We start from the raw sequence: 10402 nt of genomic DNA on the forward strand, positions 1-10402 counted from the left end.
AGGTGCCCTGAAGGCTGGGGAATGCTGAATCCCCCTCTTTTACCTGACTTGGTGCCTCCAAGCCTCCGGATGTAAGACATGGAGAAGAAAAGTGAAGGAGCTAAGTGTGTAACAGTGTCCTGAAAGCAGTGAGGAGGGAGGGTGAGCCAAAAGGTCTCTGGTTCCTAGAGCAGAAGCCAGAGAGTCTGGACTTGAGGTTTTGTCTCCATGCTGTGATTCACTCTGCCACTGTGGGCATTAGGTTTTGAACCTTACCTTCGTTCATCTGTAAAACAGAACTAGAAACCTACAAGAGTGTTGTAGTTTGTAACCGGTCTGTGATGTGCTTTGAGATCTCAGAGGCTAAAGGCAAAGTGCTACAGCAGTTCTGAACATGAGGTAGGCACCCCAGCGCGTATTCATTCTTGGCTGCAGCACGCTGCCACCAGCCAACCTGAGAGCTCCAGCTGCATCCCGCTCCCCACAAGCTCTTTGCAATTATGTCTCATTGTACATCCTTTTTGTTCTACAACTCACTGGCTTTTCTCGCATCAAATGAATTATTCAGCGGCAGATTGTGTTCTTGTTTTTAACAACAGCAGCAACAATACTTCATGCTCAGAGAGTCCATTCAGAAGCGTGCTTGAAACATTACTTGCTAAATTCTTCCATAACCAGCAATGTGAGATGGAGTTAGTTCAGTGCTTGGAAAAATGAGGCTCGGCTCTGCTCTGTAACTGGGCCAGGTAATACGGGGAACAGATCTAGGAGGAATCCAGCTTGTACGACTCTGCGCAACATTTCTTCCCTTCTAAGCTGCTTTTCAGCAATGTAGCTCCAAACCAAATCCTGAACTGCTTAAATCAGCATTATTTCTTTAAACACCATAGGGAGATACCAACATTTATCTGGATCTGGACCACATTTTCAGGCTAAATTCCCTTGGGCTTTCCACAGATACCTGATTTTTTTTAGATGCCTTTGGCTCACTGCTCCCATCATGAGTGGTGAGTTGGAACTATTTAATCTCTGGGCACATGCAAGACACTACAACAAGATGAATACTACATGCTTGTTTGTGGCTGTTTCACCCACTCTTCAGAGGGACTCTTGCTTGACGATCTGCACAGCAACATATTGCGGGCTTTATAGCATTCCTAAAAGCCCTGAAAAGGCAGAGATTTACTTCTGCAAGCAGTAATTTTGTTTCAGTAGTTAATGCGTTTAAACATGAACCCAGTCATTGTGCCTGCAATGATTAGGGGATTCTATGAGTGTTCTACAGGATAGTTCACTGTAACCAAGTGGCTACAGATTTGAGTCTGGTCTTGCCATGGGTCTCCCAGTCAGATCCAGTTCAAGGCTGGCTTTTCCATTGGCTGAAGATATTCAGTGCTGTTAGATGAAATCTTTGGGTTGCACTGCCTGTGATCCTTGCCTAGAAGGTTTCTGAAAGAAATGTCTCTCTTTTGACTGTGGGATGCTAGGAAAAGAACTTACATGGCATGAGAACAACACGATAGGTCTGAATTTTTGTGCCGCTGTTCTTAAATGCTCACATCTTGCTCAGGTATTATTAATCTTGCTTGCTGTGGATGATCTGAATGTGCTTGACTCTGTGAGGTGATCTAAAAGAACAAAAGGAGTTGCTTTTGAGTGATATTCCCAACAGGCTGTGACTCTCAGCTGTAAAGTAGTGTTTTTCATAAATGGTAAAGGACTGCAAAGCCCTGAAGATCTTGTTAGCAACACTACAAAAATGAAACACTTATATACACTTCCCCCTGCCCCAAAGCTGGTAATTTGTGTCTTAAAATTTGACTATGCGTGTCCTTTTAAGACCAGAGAGATGCAGATCTGTTCGTTGTGTGGATAAAGAACCATGATTCCTCATTTCATGAAATGTAATTGTTTCTCAAACAGGATGCAACTCAGTAAGGAGTGTTAAATGTGAAATTAAAGTGGGAATGTGCAGAGCAGTCTGGGATGAGACTTGAATGTGAGTCAAAATTTTCTTGCTACTGCAAGGAATGCAAAACTTCTTGTTAGAATCAATAAGTAGGCCTTTTGTACAAAGGACATCTGAAATAATGTTTCCACTCCCTCTTGTGCTGGGAGGCTGGAGGACTGTCCTGTTCCCAGCACTGCACTCAAATACAGATGGAAACCACGTGGAAGTAATGCGAAGGTAAGCCAGGGGAACAGAGAAGGACTCTCAGCTGAAGAAATGTTGATAAAAGCTGAAAGATCAGTTCTAGAGAAGAGGCTTTTGTAAAGATCAGAGATTTCTGCAAAGAAAAAGAATAAATTTGTCAAGCCTGCTGTAGCTAAAACAAAAATTGATTGGTTGAAATCACTGCAAAGGAGACTTAGTTTAAGCTTTAGTAAAAAGTCTCTTACCTTTCTATCTGTGTAGGCTGTGGTATTCTGCTATAGGGAGGCCTTTAAGAACAGGTTAGACAAACACCTCTTGGGAGCAGTTTAACTTAGTCTGACCTAATTGCCTTAAGGCAATGGGGTGGCGTAGGTGCTCTCTTGAGGATCTTTTCCAGACCTATTTTCAGAGTTAGTATTGCTTCAGCTTTATGGTATGAGATGATATGGCTTGACTTGCTCATCATTAACAGAGCTCTGACATTCCTGAAGGGAATCTGTATTTACACTGGTGATGAGTGAAAGGAGAGATTCCATCTTTTATTAGACAGCTCTCCTTTATTGGTTAACTAATTCCATCTGATGTTGGATCACGGAGATGTAAAAATGTAGGATCTCTCTAGCTCCACGTCAGTCTCTGGACAAATAACAGTTGGTGTAGAAAACTGCTGTCCCAGATCACTGCAAGGAAGAGAGATCTCTTAAGGACAGCACGGGTGTTAGAAGATCTGTTTCTTGAGAAGAAATAAAACCTAGCTCATTTTATGAGAATCCTTGCTAACAGCACTGTAGGGCTCCTTGTTTTTCTGTTGATTTGAATTCTGACTCTGTATGCTATAAATTGGAGGATTAGAGTCAAGCTGCACAGTTACCTGTAATCTGCAGATCCAGACCCTCTTACCGTATACAGCTTTTCCTTTTCTTCTCTCATATGGCAGTCATTTTCCAGAAGCCACATAAGGTGAAGTGAAGCTCGACTCCTGTGCCATAGTGGCCCAACATAGCAAACAAAGACGACAAAGGTAAACTGTTACTTTTATTCCTTGAGCAAATGGATATGATGGCAATACCTCTTACTCATTTTCCCTATTGAGATGATGATAGACTTCACGGAGTGATTGTTAGCTCCTCCACATTGCCAAGCTGATGCTGGGAGACTGATCTCCCAGACCAATAGCCTCAGGTTTGCTGAAGAACATCTTAAACTCTATAGGTTGAGGTGAAAGTTTGGGATGCTGCTGAGACATGTTGGTTTGGCTGTATCCACGGCAGGTTTCTGTCTTGCTCAGCCCTTCCATCTTGTTGGGCTGGGGACAAGTATAGGGAGTCACTGACAAGGTAACTGTTTTTCTATACTTATATAAAAGCCCAGGCCTGTGTGACACACGAGCAGCCAGCACTGCCTGACACAAATATTAAAAAATGATTGAGTCCTTCTGAATCACAATAGCTTAGAGCAAGTCACAGCTTTTTACAGTTTGTTTGGTATGCTTGTAGCCCTTATTACTTGGGTTTTAAGGGGCACCTAGAAACAGGAGCATACTCCCAAGATGATGGTGCAGCCTCAGCATCAAGGCACTGTGGGCTGAAAGAGGTGCAGCTGAGAGCCACCAATGGGGATATGCCAGTCTGGGCCACTCTGGCTCTTCCAGCCTGCAGAGCTGGTGTCAGGGTCTAGGCTCTGGATGACCCCATTTGTTCTATTCAGGCACTGCCTATGCCTGCATTTTGGTGAGTATCCTGGCAGGGGAGCCAGATTTCACCAGGGATTTGAAGGGTCCTGTGAAAGATTGTGCATCTTGGCTTGTAGGGCTTATTTCAAAACGGGCTCATGAGCTCTCCCTGTGTCAGTGCTCAGAGCTTGCCAGCAGGCAGCCAACCTTCAGAGATAACCTACTGAAGTCAGCAAGCTGTTGGTTGGATCTAATTCAGTCCTAGCAAGATGCAGGAGGACAGCTTTGACTGAGGGAATATGCCATTTACATGTGGCCATTTTTCTAAGCAGAAGTTTGTAGGAGGCAATATGAGACAGCTGGGTTTTATCTGATGCCAGAAGATTTGCTGTAGCCCAGCATTGCTCCGGTGTGAAGAGGAGGAATGCTGCAGAGCTCTGTCAGCCCTTTTCAGGGAGTTGTTGCCACTGTCTCTTCAGCCTGAGCCTGTTCTTGATGCACTAAGCTGCTTCTCTGTGTTGTCATCATTGACCAAGAATACCCCTCGTAGTCAGGCTGGTTACAAACAACCCACTGTTGTTTAAAGGAAGCAAAAATCCTTGTGTTCCCCACTGTAAATCCTCCAGCTGTCTTTGCTAAGCAAAATCAAAGGAATGCTTAGTCCATCTGTTTCATTCTGGGTAATCTGAATATGTACTTTTCCTAGTGGTCAATGAGATATATTTTAATTTAGTATCACAAGCACAGCAGCAGTTTCTGTCTAGAAGGAGAGTTGAAGATGCTGCTGCAGGAGAGGGACAAGGGGAGACTGCATTTGAGTTTGAGTCACTGCTGAAACAGAAGCATTGATAGCTAAAAAATTCCCCCAACAAATTAGAACAGCAGCCTGCTTATGGACAGTTTTGCAAAAGGATTGTAATCTGAAGTCATCAAGGAAGTCCCACTCCCTGTGTGTCAGCCTTAAAAAATGCTATTTGTTTCGGGTCCCAAAACAAGCCTGCTACCAAAGCAAATAATGAAGGTGGGTTACCACCTCCAGACAATACAGATTTTAAAACAACAACCTTATGCGTGTCCCCCTGCCCCAGTACAATTTAAAAAACATTAAGGCAAGGCAAATTGGTCTGTCTCTTGGTCTGCTGTATGGAAAGCAATATAAAGGCAGAAGAAAAGGATCAGCATTTAGAGGTCTGGCAGATGGCCACTGCCTGAGGTTTCCTACATGTGTCTTCAGGAGGATGTCTGTCTCATTTTTCTCCCTCTATCTTTAGCTGTGGTGGGATCTCATTATGCAGATGCCCAAGTCCTACTTGCCATGGCTGGCAAGTCTTGCTACCAGCTCAATCTTTTCATTTTTCTACCATATTCTACTTCCCTATTTTCTCATTTACTTCTGTTTTACTCCCTGTTGTGTCTCCCATTCCAGAAATCCCTCCTCCACCCTGGAGTCAGAGCTCCTGCCAGCTCCTTCCTTCAGATGTGCAGGTTAGGGGTATCTGTGTCACTTTCTCCTCTGTTCCTTTTCCCATTCAAACTCCCTTTATAGATGCTGTCAGTGAAACTCTTTTCTAGATTCCTTATTTCTTTACAGCTCTCTGCTTCTGTCTTTCTTCTCTCGCTTCCAAGCACGGTCTCAGGCCATGAACTGGATCTTCTTTGACTGATTTGTTGTGAGACTTTTCATTCAACCTGTTTTTCCCATTCACAGAAGCTCTCCTTTTCCTTTGCATTTCCATTACTGTGGGGAAATGTCAGTGTCTGGATATTAACATCTTACAAAGACCCCCCCCACAGGAAAGGCTTTCAAAAGCCCAAACTTTCTGCTCTTCAACACTTTACCATGGTAGCATTTCAGCTCAAGATTTTTTTCTGTTTCTCCAGTTACCTGAAAAATACTGCTTTTATTTTAAAAAGTAACCTTATCTGTCTACAGCAACTGCTTGGCTTAGACTTCTCTGCAGTGTGGATTTTATTCTCCCCAGTAAGAAATCAAGAAAGCCCGGAATCAGAGGAGCTGAGATGGGGTGGGAGTCTCCCTGGTGCAAATGGGGAGACTCTTCTCAATGACTTTAGGGTCTGTGAAGCTGCCACCCCTCATCGAGAGATGTCTTCTGCTGCCCCGTGTTTGTTCAGTGCTTGTAAGACAAGATGTTTAGGAGTTACAGAAGAGGCAAAGCCACATTTTTGGCTGTCACGCTGGTTCAGCTTGGACAGGGGAGACCTAACCAACACTAAGCATGGTGGGATGTGATGGACAGCCGCGCAAGGTCTGGTCCAGCTCTGCCTGCGCTGATCTGCCCTCAAGACTGCAGCCTATGGCCACTTTGTGCCTCTGCATGTGCACATTCATACACAAATAGACTGGGGAACGCCTCCAGAAATGATGGAAGAGATACAGTTGGTCAAGATGACTTCGTCTTAAATCTAGCTTCAGTTACAAGCAACCAGGTCTTCTCCTTTTACTTTAAAAACCTTTTTTTCTTGGCAGAAATCTTTATATGAAGCTTCTCTGCCATCTTCAGTGCTCAGAGTTTGCATGCTGGATGTCAGCATTTCACTGCAGTCAGCACCGAGCATTTACAGCGCTGAGCTAAGCTGAGTCTAATACAGAAAATGTACAGTTTCACATGAATCACAGTTTTGATTTGTCAATCTGACAATAGGCAAGAGAACATATGCTCAGATGCTTCTGTTAGCCCAGCTCTAAGGAGAAAACAGTGTAACAGAGCACAGTGGTGATTCACCACACTTCCTCTGAGCTTATCTGCCATGGCTTCTGTAGGCTGCAGTGGGCAACAGGGAGCTCTTGTGAGGGCCTTACGTGACAGGAGCCTAAGTAGAGGCAGTCAGGGGAGATCAGGTGGCACAATTCTTATGAGGATTATATTGGCTCCACATACCCAGCCAAGTTCACCTTCTCCTTCCTGAATTCTCTCCCCAGTTCCAGCTGGCGCTGCTGTGTATGATTTCCTCACCAGCAATGGGCTGTTGCCAGAGCAGCTACCAGCTGGCAGAGACTCACACGTCCCAGCAGGCAAAAGGAGCAGAGGGGAGCCCTCTGGAAGGAAGAAAAAGTTGTACAAGTTAGTTATTGTGGAGCCACAGCTATTTATAAAACTGGGCTGGCAATGAAGGAAGGAGAAAAGCTGTGGGTAGGGCCTGTGATGCCAGGCTGGCAAGGCAGCTTTGTTCTCCCCTGCTACAGCTGGATAGTGCAGCACATTGGCCTTGCAGCTACAGCTACAACATTTTTCCCCACCTAACATGACCAGTCATTCTGCCAAAATCTATCTGCTCTCAGGCTTGTGCTATGATGTAGCTATGGTGAACAGGGAAGAGTGGAGGCCAGAGGGCTGGCAAGAGGTTGTGGGGAAAGCCAGAGGTGCTCCTGCCAGGTGCAGGCAGGAGGCTATGGGGTAGGAGAAGCAGTGCCTGGCAGAGGCAGCCTGGGCACACGCTGCTCATTGCAGAGCAGAGGGGAATATTTGGAAGGGCAGTCTCCTGTTCCCCCTTTCTGGTGAATAGGTCAACTTGTTAAACCCATTCCTGCATCAGCAAGTGAAAAAGATTTGGAGTCTATTCAGTGTATTTACTGCTATACAGTTTTGCTAGGAAAATTGAGAGAGAGGTGTATTGTGTTTCTTTCCGTCCTGCCTTATTTCCTCTCCTCCCCCTTGTCCTCTTATCTGTCCTTGTAGCACAACAGATGTTTTCCATAGGATAATGAGTGGGCATGAAGCTGGGGTAACAAGACAATTTCCCGGGCAGTACATAATCTATTCATTTCCTGATTCTCCACATTTGCTGTAGGCACAGCTTTCCAGGCTGAGTGATTTTGAGCTGGCCCTTTGTTATGACAACGGAAAGTGTGTCTCTGGGAAACAAAAAGGAATCTTATCCTCTCCCTACCTCCCTGAGACCACTTACACCCCTTTCCACCTCCCAGGCTGCTAACTGCCTCAAAGTCATATGTTGACACAGGTTTCCTCTTATGTTCTTATCTGGTATCTATGAATTTACGTTCCCTAAGCTGTAGCTGAGGAAGGTGTCTTGTCTTTTCATCACCTTTACTGAAGCAGCAAGGAGGCTGCTGGTGTGGTAGCAGAGCCTGCAGCATTTAGCACCTGAAGAGCTTGTAAGAACTACTCAGAACAACCTCTGGAAATCTCATGCCAGCTGCAGCAATACAAAGTCCTGTTAATTGTTTATGCAAATCCATGAATAGAATTAAGGAACCTGTTCATTAACTGCACCCTCCCAAGCACCCCATCTGGGTGGCAAACCACTGTGGTTCCTTATTTAAATAGCCTCTGCCCAAACCTCTCAATTGCTTTGTGGAGCATGAAGCTCAGGAGGAACACCAGTGTGCTTCAGGGTGCATAAGCAAAAGTGACAAACAAGCAGAGAAGAGGGATATACAGGTCCTGTGTGTATTTGGTGTGGTTTTCCCTTTGCCACACCAAATACCCTTCCACTTCCCTTCTCGTTCCCCTAAAATAGAAAAGGTGAGGGCACAATCAAGGGTTTGAATATAAAAGAAGGATAAAGAAAACAAGGCAGACCAAGCCCCTGAAGATCTCACATGAACCACCACAAAGAACACAGCTACTTGTTAGTCTGCTGGGCTGAATTCTGGGGAAAACATTCACACAGATGAAATTCTTGGAAAGTGAAATGGAGATGCACTGCTAAAGGGGTTGCTTTGTGCTCAATGTCATCTTCAACTTCCGGGCTCCTGAGTTTTCCAGCAAGCACGAATAGCCAGATCTTTGCCTACCCATCAATTCTGAAAACCAATCATTCTTAAATAAAACAAAGACTTTTGTTCTGTCCACATCACTTTTTCCAGCTGCAGGGATTGACATGTATTTGGAAAAATTCTGCAGCCAGCATGTATTTGTCATCTCCTCACACTTTCATAAATGATTGTGCTGGAGGAAGGAAGCCTGCCTCTTTGCTGCCCCCTCCAGCTGGAAAATCAACTCTAATCTGTCTGTCCTTTTTCCTGTTGTGCATCTTGCCAATTAAAACTAAGTCTTGTTATTAACTGCAAATAGCATGGCTAAGACTTTGGTCATTTTTTTTCCTGCTTTAATTCTCGTTTTGCCCAGGAACCTGTATTTGGCTTGTAGTTTGCATCTCATAGTTGGCTCAGCCCTCTCTCGTTTCAACCCCAGTTCTTGCTTGCTCTCAGCCTTCCTCCTGCTCTGCCAGGTATCTGCCATGTCATTTTGTTTCTGCTGTTTTCATATGTAATGGGTGAATGGACTTCCAATTACACTGGAGACGTTTTAACTGTGCTGGATACTTGGATGGGCGTGTGTTCATTCCCCTGTATACCACCCGGTTGAGCGTTGTTTGCTTATTTTGGCTTTCAAGATTTGTATTCTCACATTGCTGTTTGACTGCTCAATATAAAAACACCACTGACCTGTAGTGGACATGACCAGCTCCAACAGAGATTGTCTTTTCATGGTGTAACCAATTGCTGACATCAGTGAGTGGGTAATGGGGGTGGGATTTGGTGGCCCCTGCAGATACCTCAGCAGCTGGTAAGTACTGCTTGTTGTAAAAAAAATAACTATGGGCTCTGAAGATTTTGTTGGACACATGGAGCCCTCTGTTCTGGGGGCTTGATAGTAGCTTCTCCCCTTAACATCCAATTTTTATTTCTTCCATTTCCTGATGAACAGTTCTTGGAGAAAACCACAGCTTTCTCCTGGGGTATTCTTAAATTCAGCAGATGCCAGAAGCAACTTAGTATTTTATGGCCTTGCTCCTCTAGAGCTGAAGAAGCCCTTAGTGTGCTGGAACTCAAATATGCCTTCTCTCTCTGCAGAAAACAGAGCCTTTTAGGAATTCTTCAAGGCTCTTTCCCACTCCCCTGACACATGCAGACACATGTAGAGGTAGTGATATGTCTGCACATTTTTCCAGTTAGACTGCAAACTGTACTGGATTGTTTGATATTGCAAGGCAGTGCAGGCTGCTGTGGGGAGGAGCTCTGTGGCTTTGGTGGCATTGCTGCTCTCTTTCTTTCCTGTGTACAAAACCTCCACATGGACTTCTGTGCATCTTTCTCCCGGACTTTGTGTTACAGTGGAAACACAGATGCTACCTATCTGCAAAACAGTCTCTGGCTCTCTTTTCTCTCTGTTGACTTCCTTCTTTTAGCTTCTGGTGTGATGGAGGTACCCTGAGTGCCAACGTATGTAAAGACAACTCTTTTCTGAAGAAAGTGACTTGTTATGTAGTGTCTGGAGACTCTTAGAGATCTTTTTCATGTGCACATTCACAAACTTCCCACTTTTCCCTATAGTTCACAGTGCACCTGGAGCAAAAGATGTTGAGCACTAAGGGCTATGCTCCTGTTATACAGTCAGGACTGATGTGGTTACCGGAAGCCGTTGCAAGGGCTAAAACTATTACTAGACAAAGTAACAGGGCCATGGGCCTACATCTCCAATGAGTGGAAAATGGCTTTCCTTTTATATTAAGGTCACGAGTGAGAAGCCTGCCTCTGCTTGCCTGCACTCTCCTGGGGCAGAGGCTGTGTAGGTGGTGTCCTCTCCTTGTGCATGGCCTACAGGGTGAAT

General features: G+C 44.8%; 1 protein-coding gene across 2 annotated transcripts in view; it reads left to right on the forward strand.

The window, feature by feature from the left end:
- MAP3K9 (mitogen-activated protein kinase kinase kinase 9) overlaps positions 1 to 10402 on the forward strand; it is a 102625-nt gene that overhangs the window by 64230 nt on the left and 27993 nt on the right. For both annotated transcript variants that reach the window (XR_004159910.1, XR_004159909.1), the window contains exon 13: positions 3072 to 3155. The gene's annotated coding sequence lies outside the window, so the exon portion shown is untranslated. The remainder of the gene's footprint in view (positions 1 to 3071; positions 3156 to 10402) is intronic.

Source organism: Meleagris gallopavo, chromosome 5, assembly GCF_000146605.3.
Source record: "Meleagris gallopavo isolate NT-WF06-2002-E0010 breed Aviagen turkey brand Nicholas breeding stock chromosome 5, Turkey_5.1, whole genome shotgun sequence".
NCBI classification, from domain to species: Eukaryota; Metazoa; Chordata; class Aves; order Galliformes; family Phasianidae; genus Meleagris; species Meleagris gallopavo.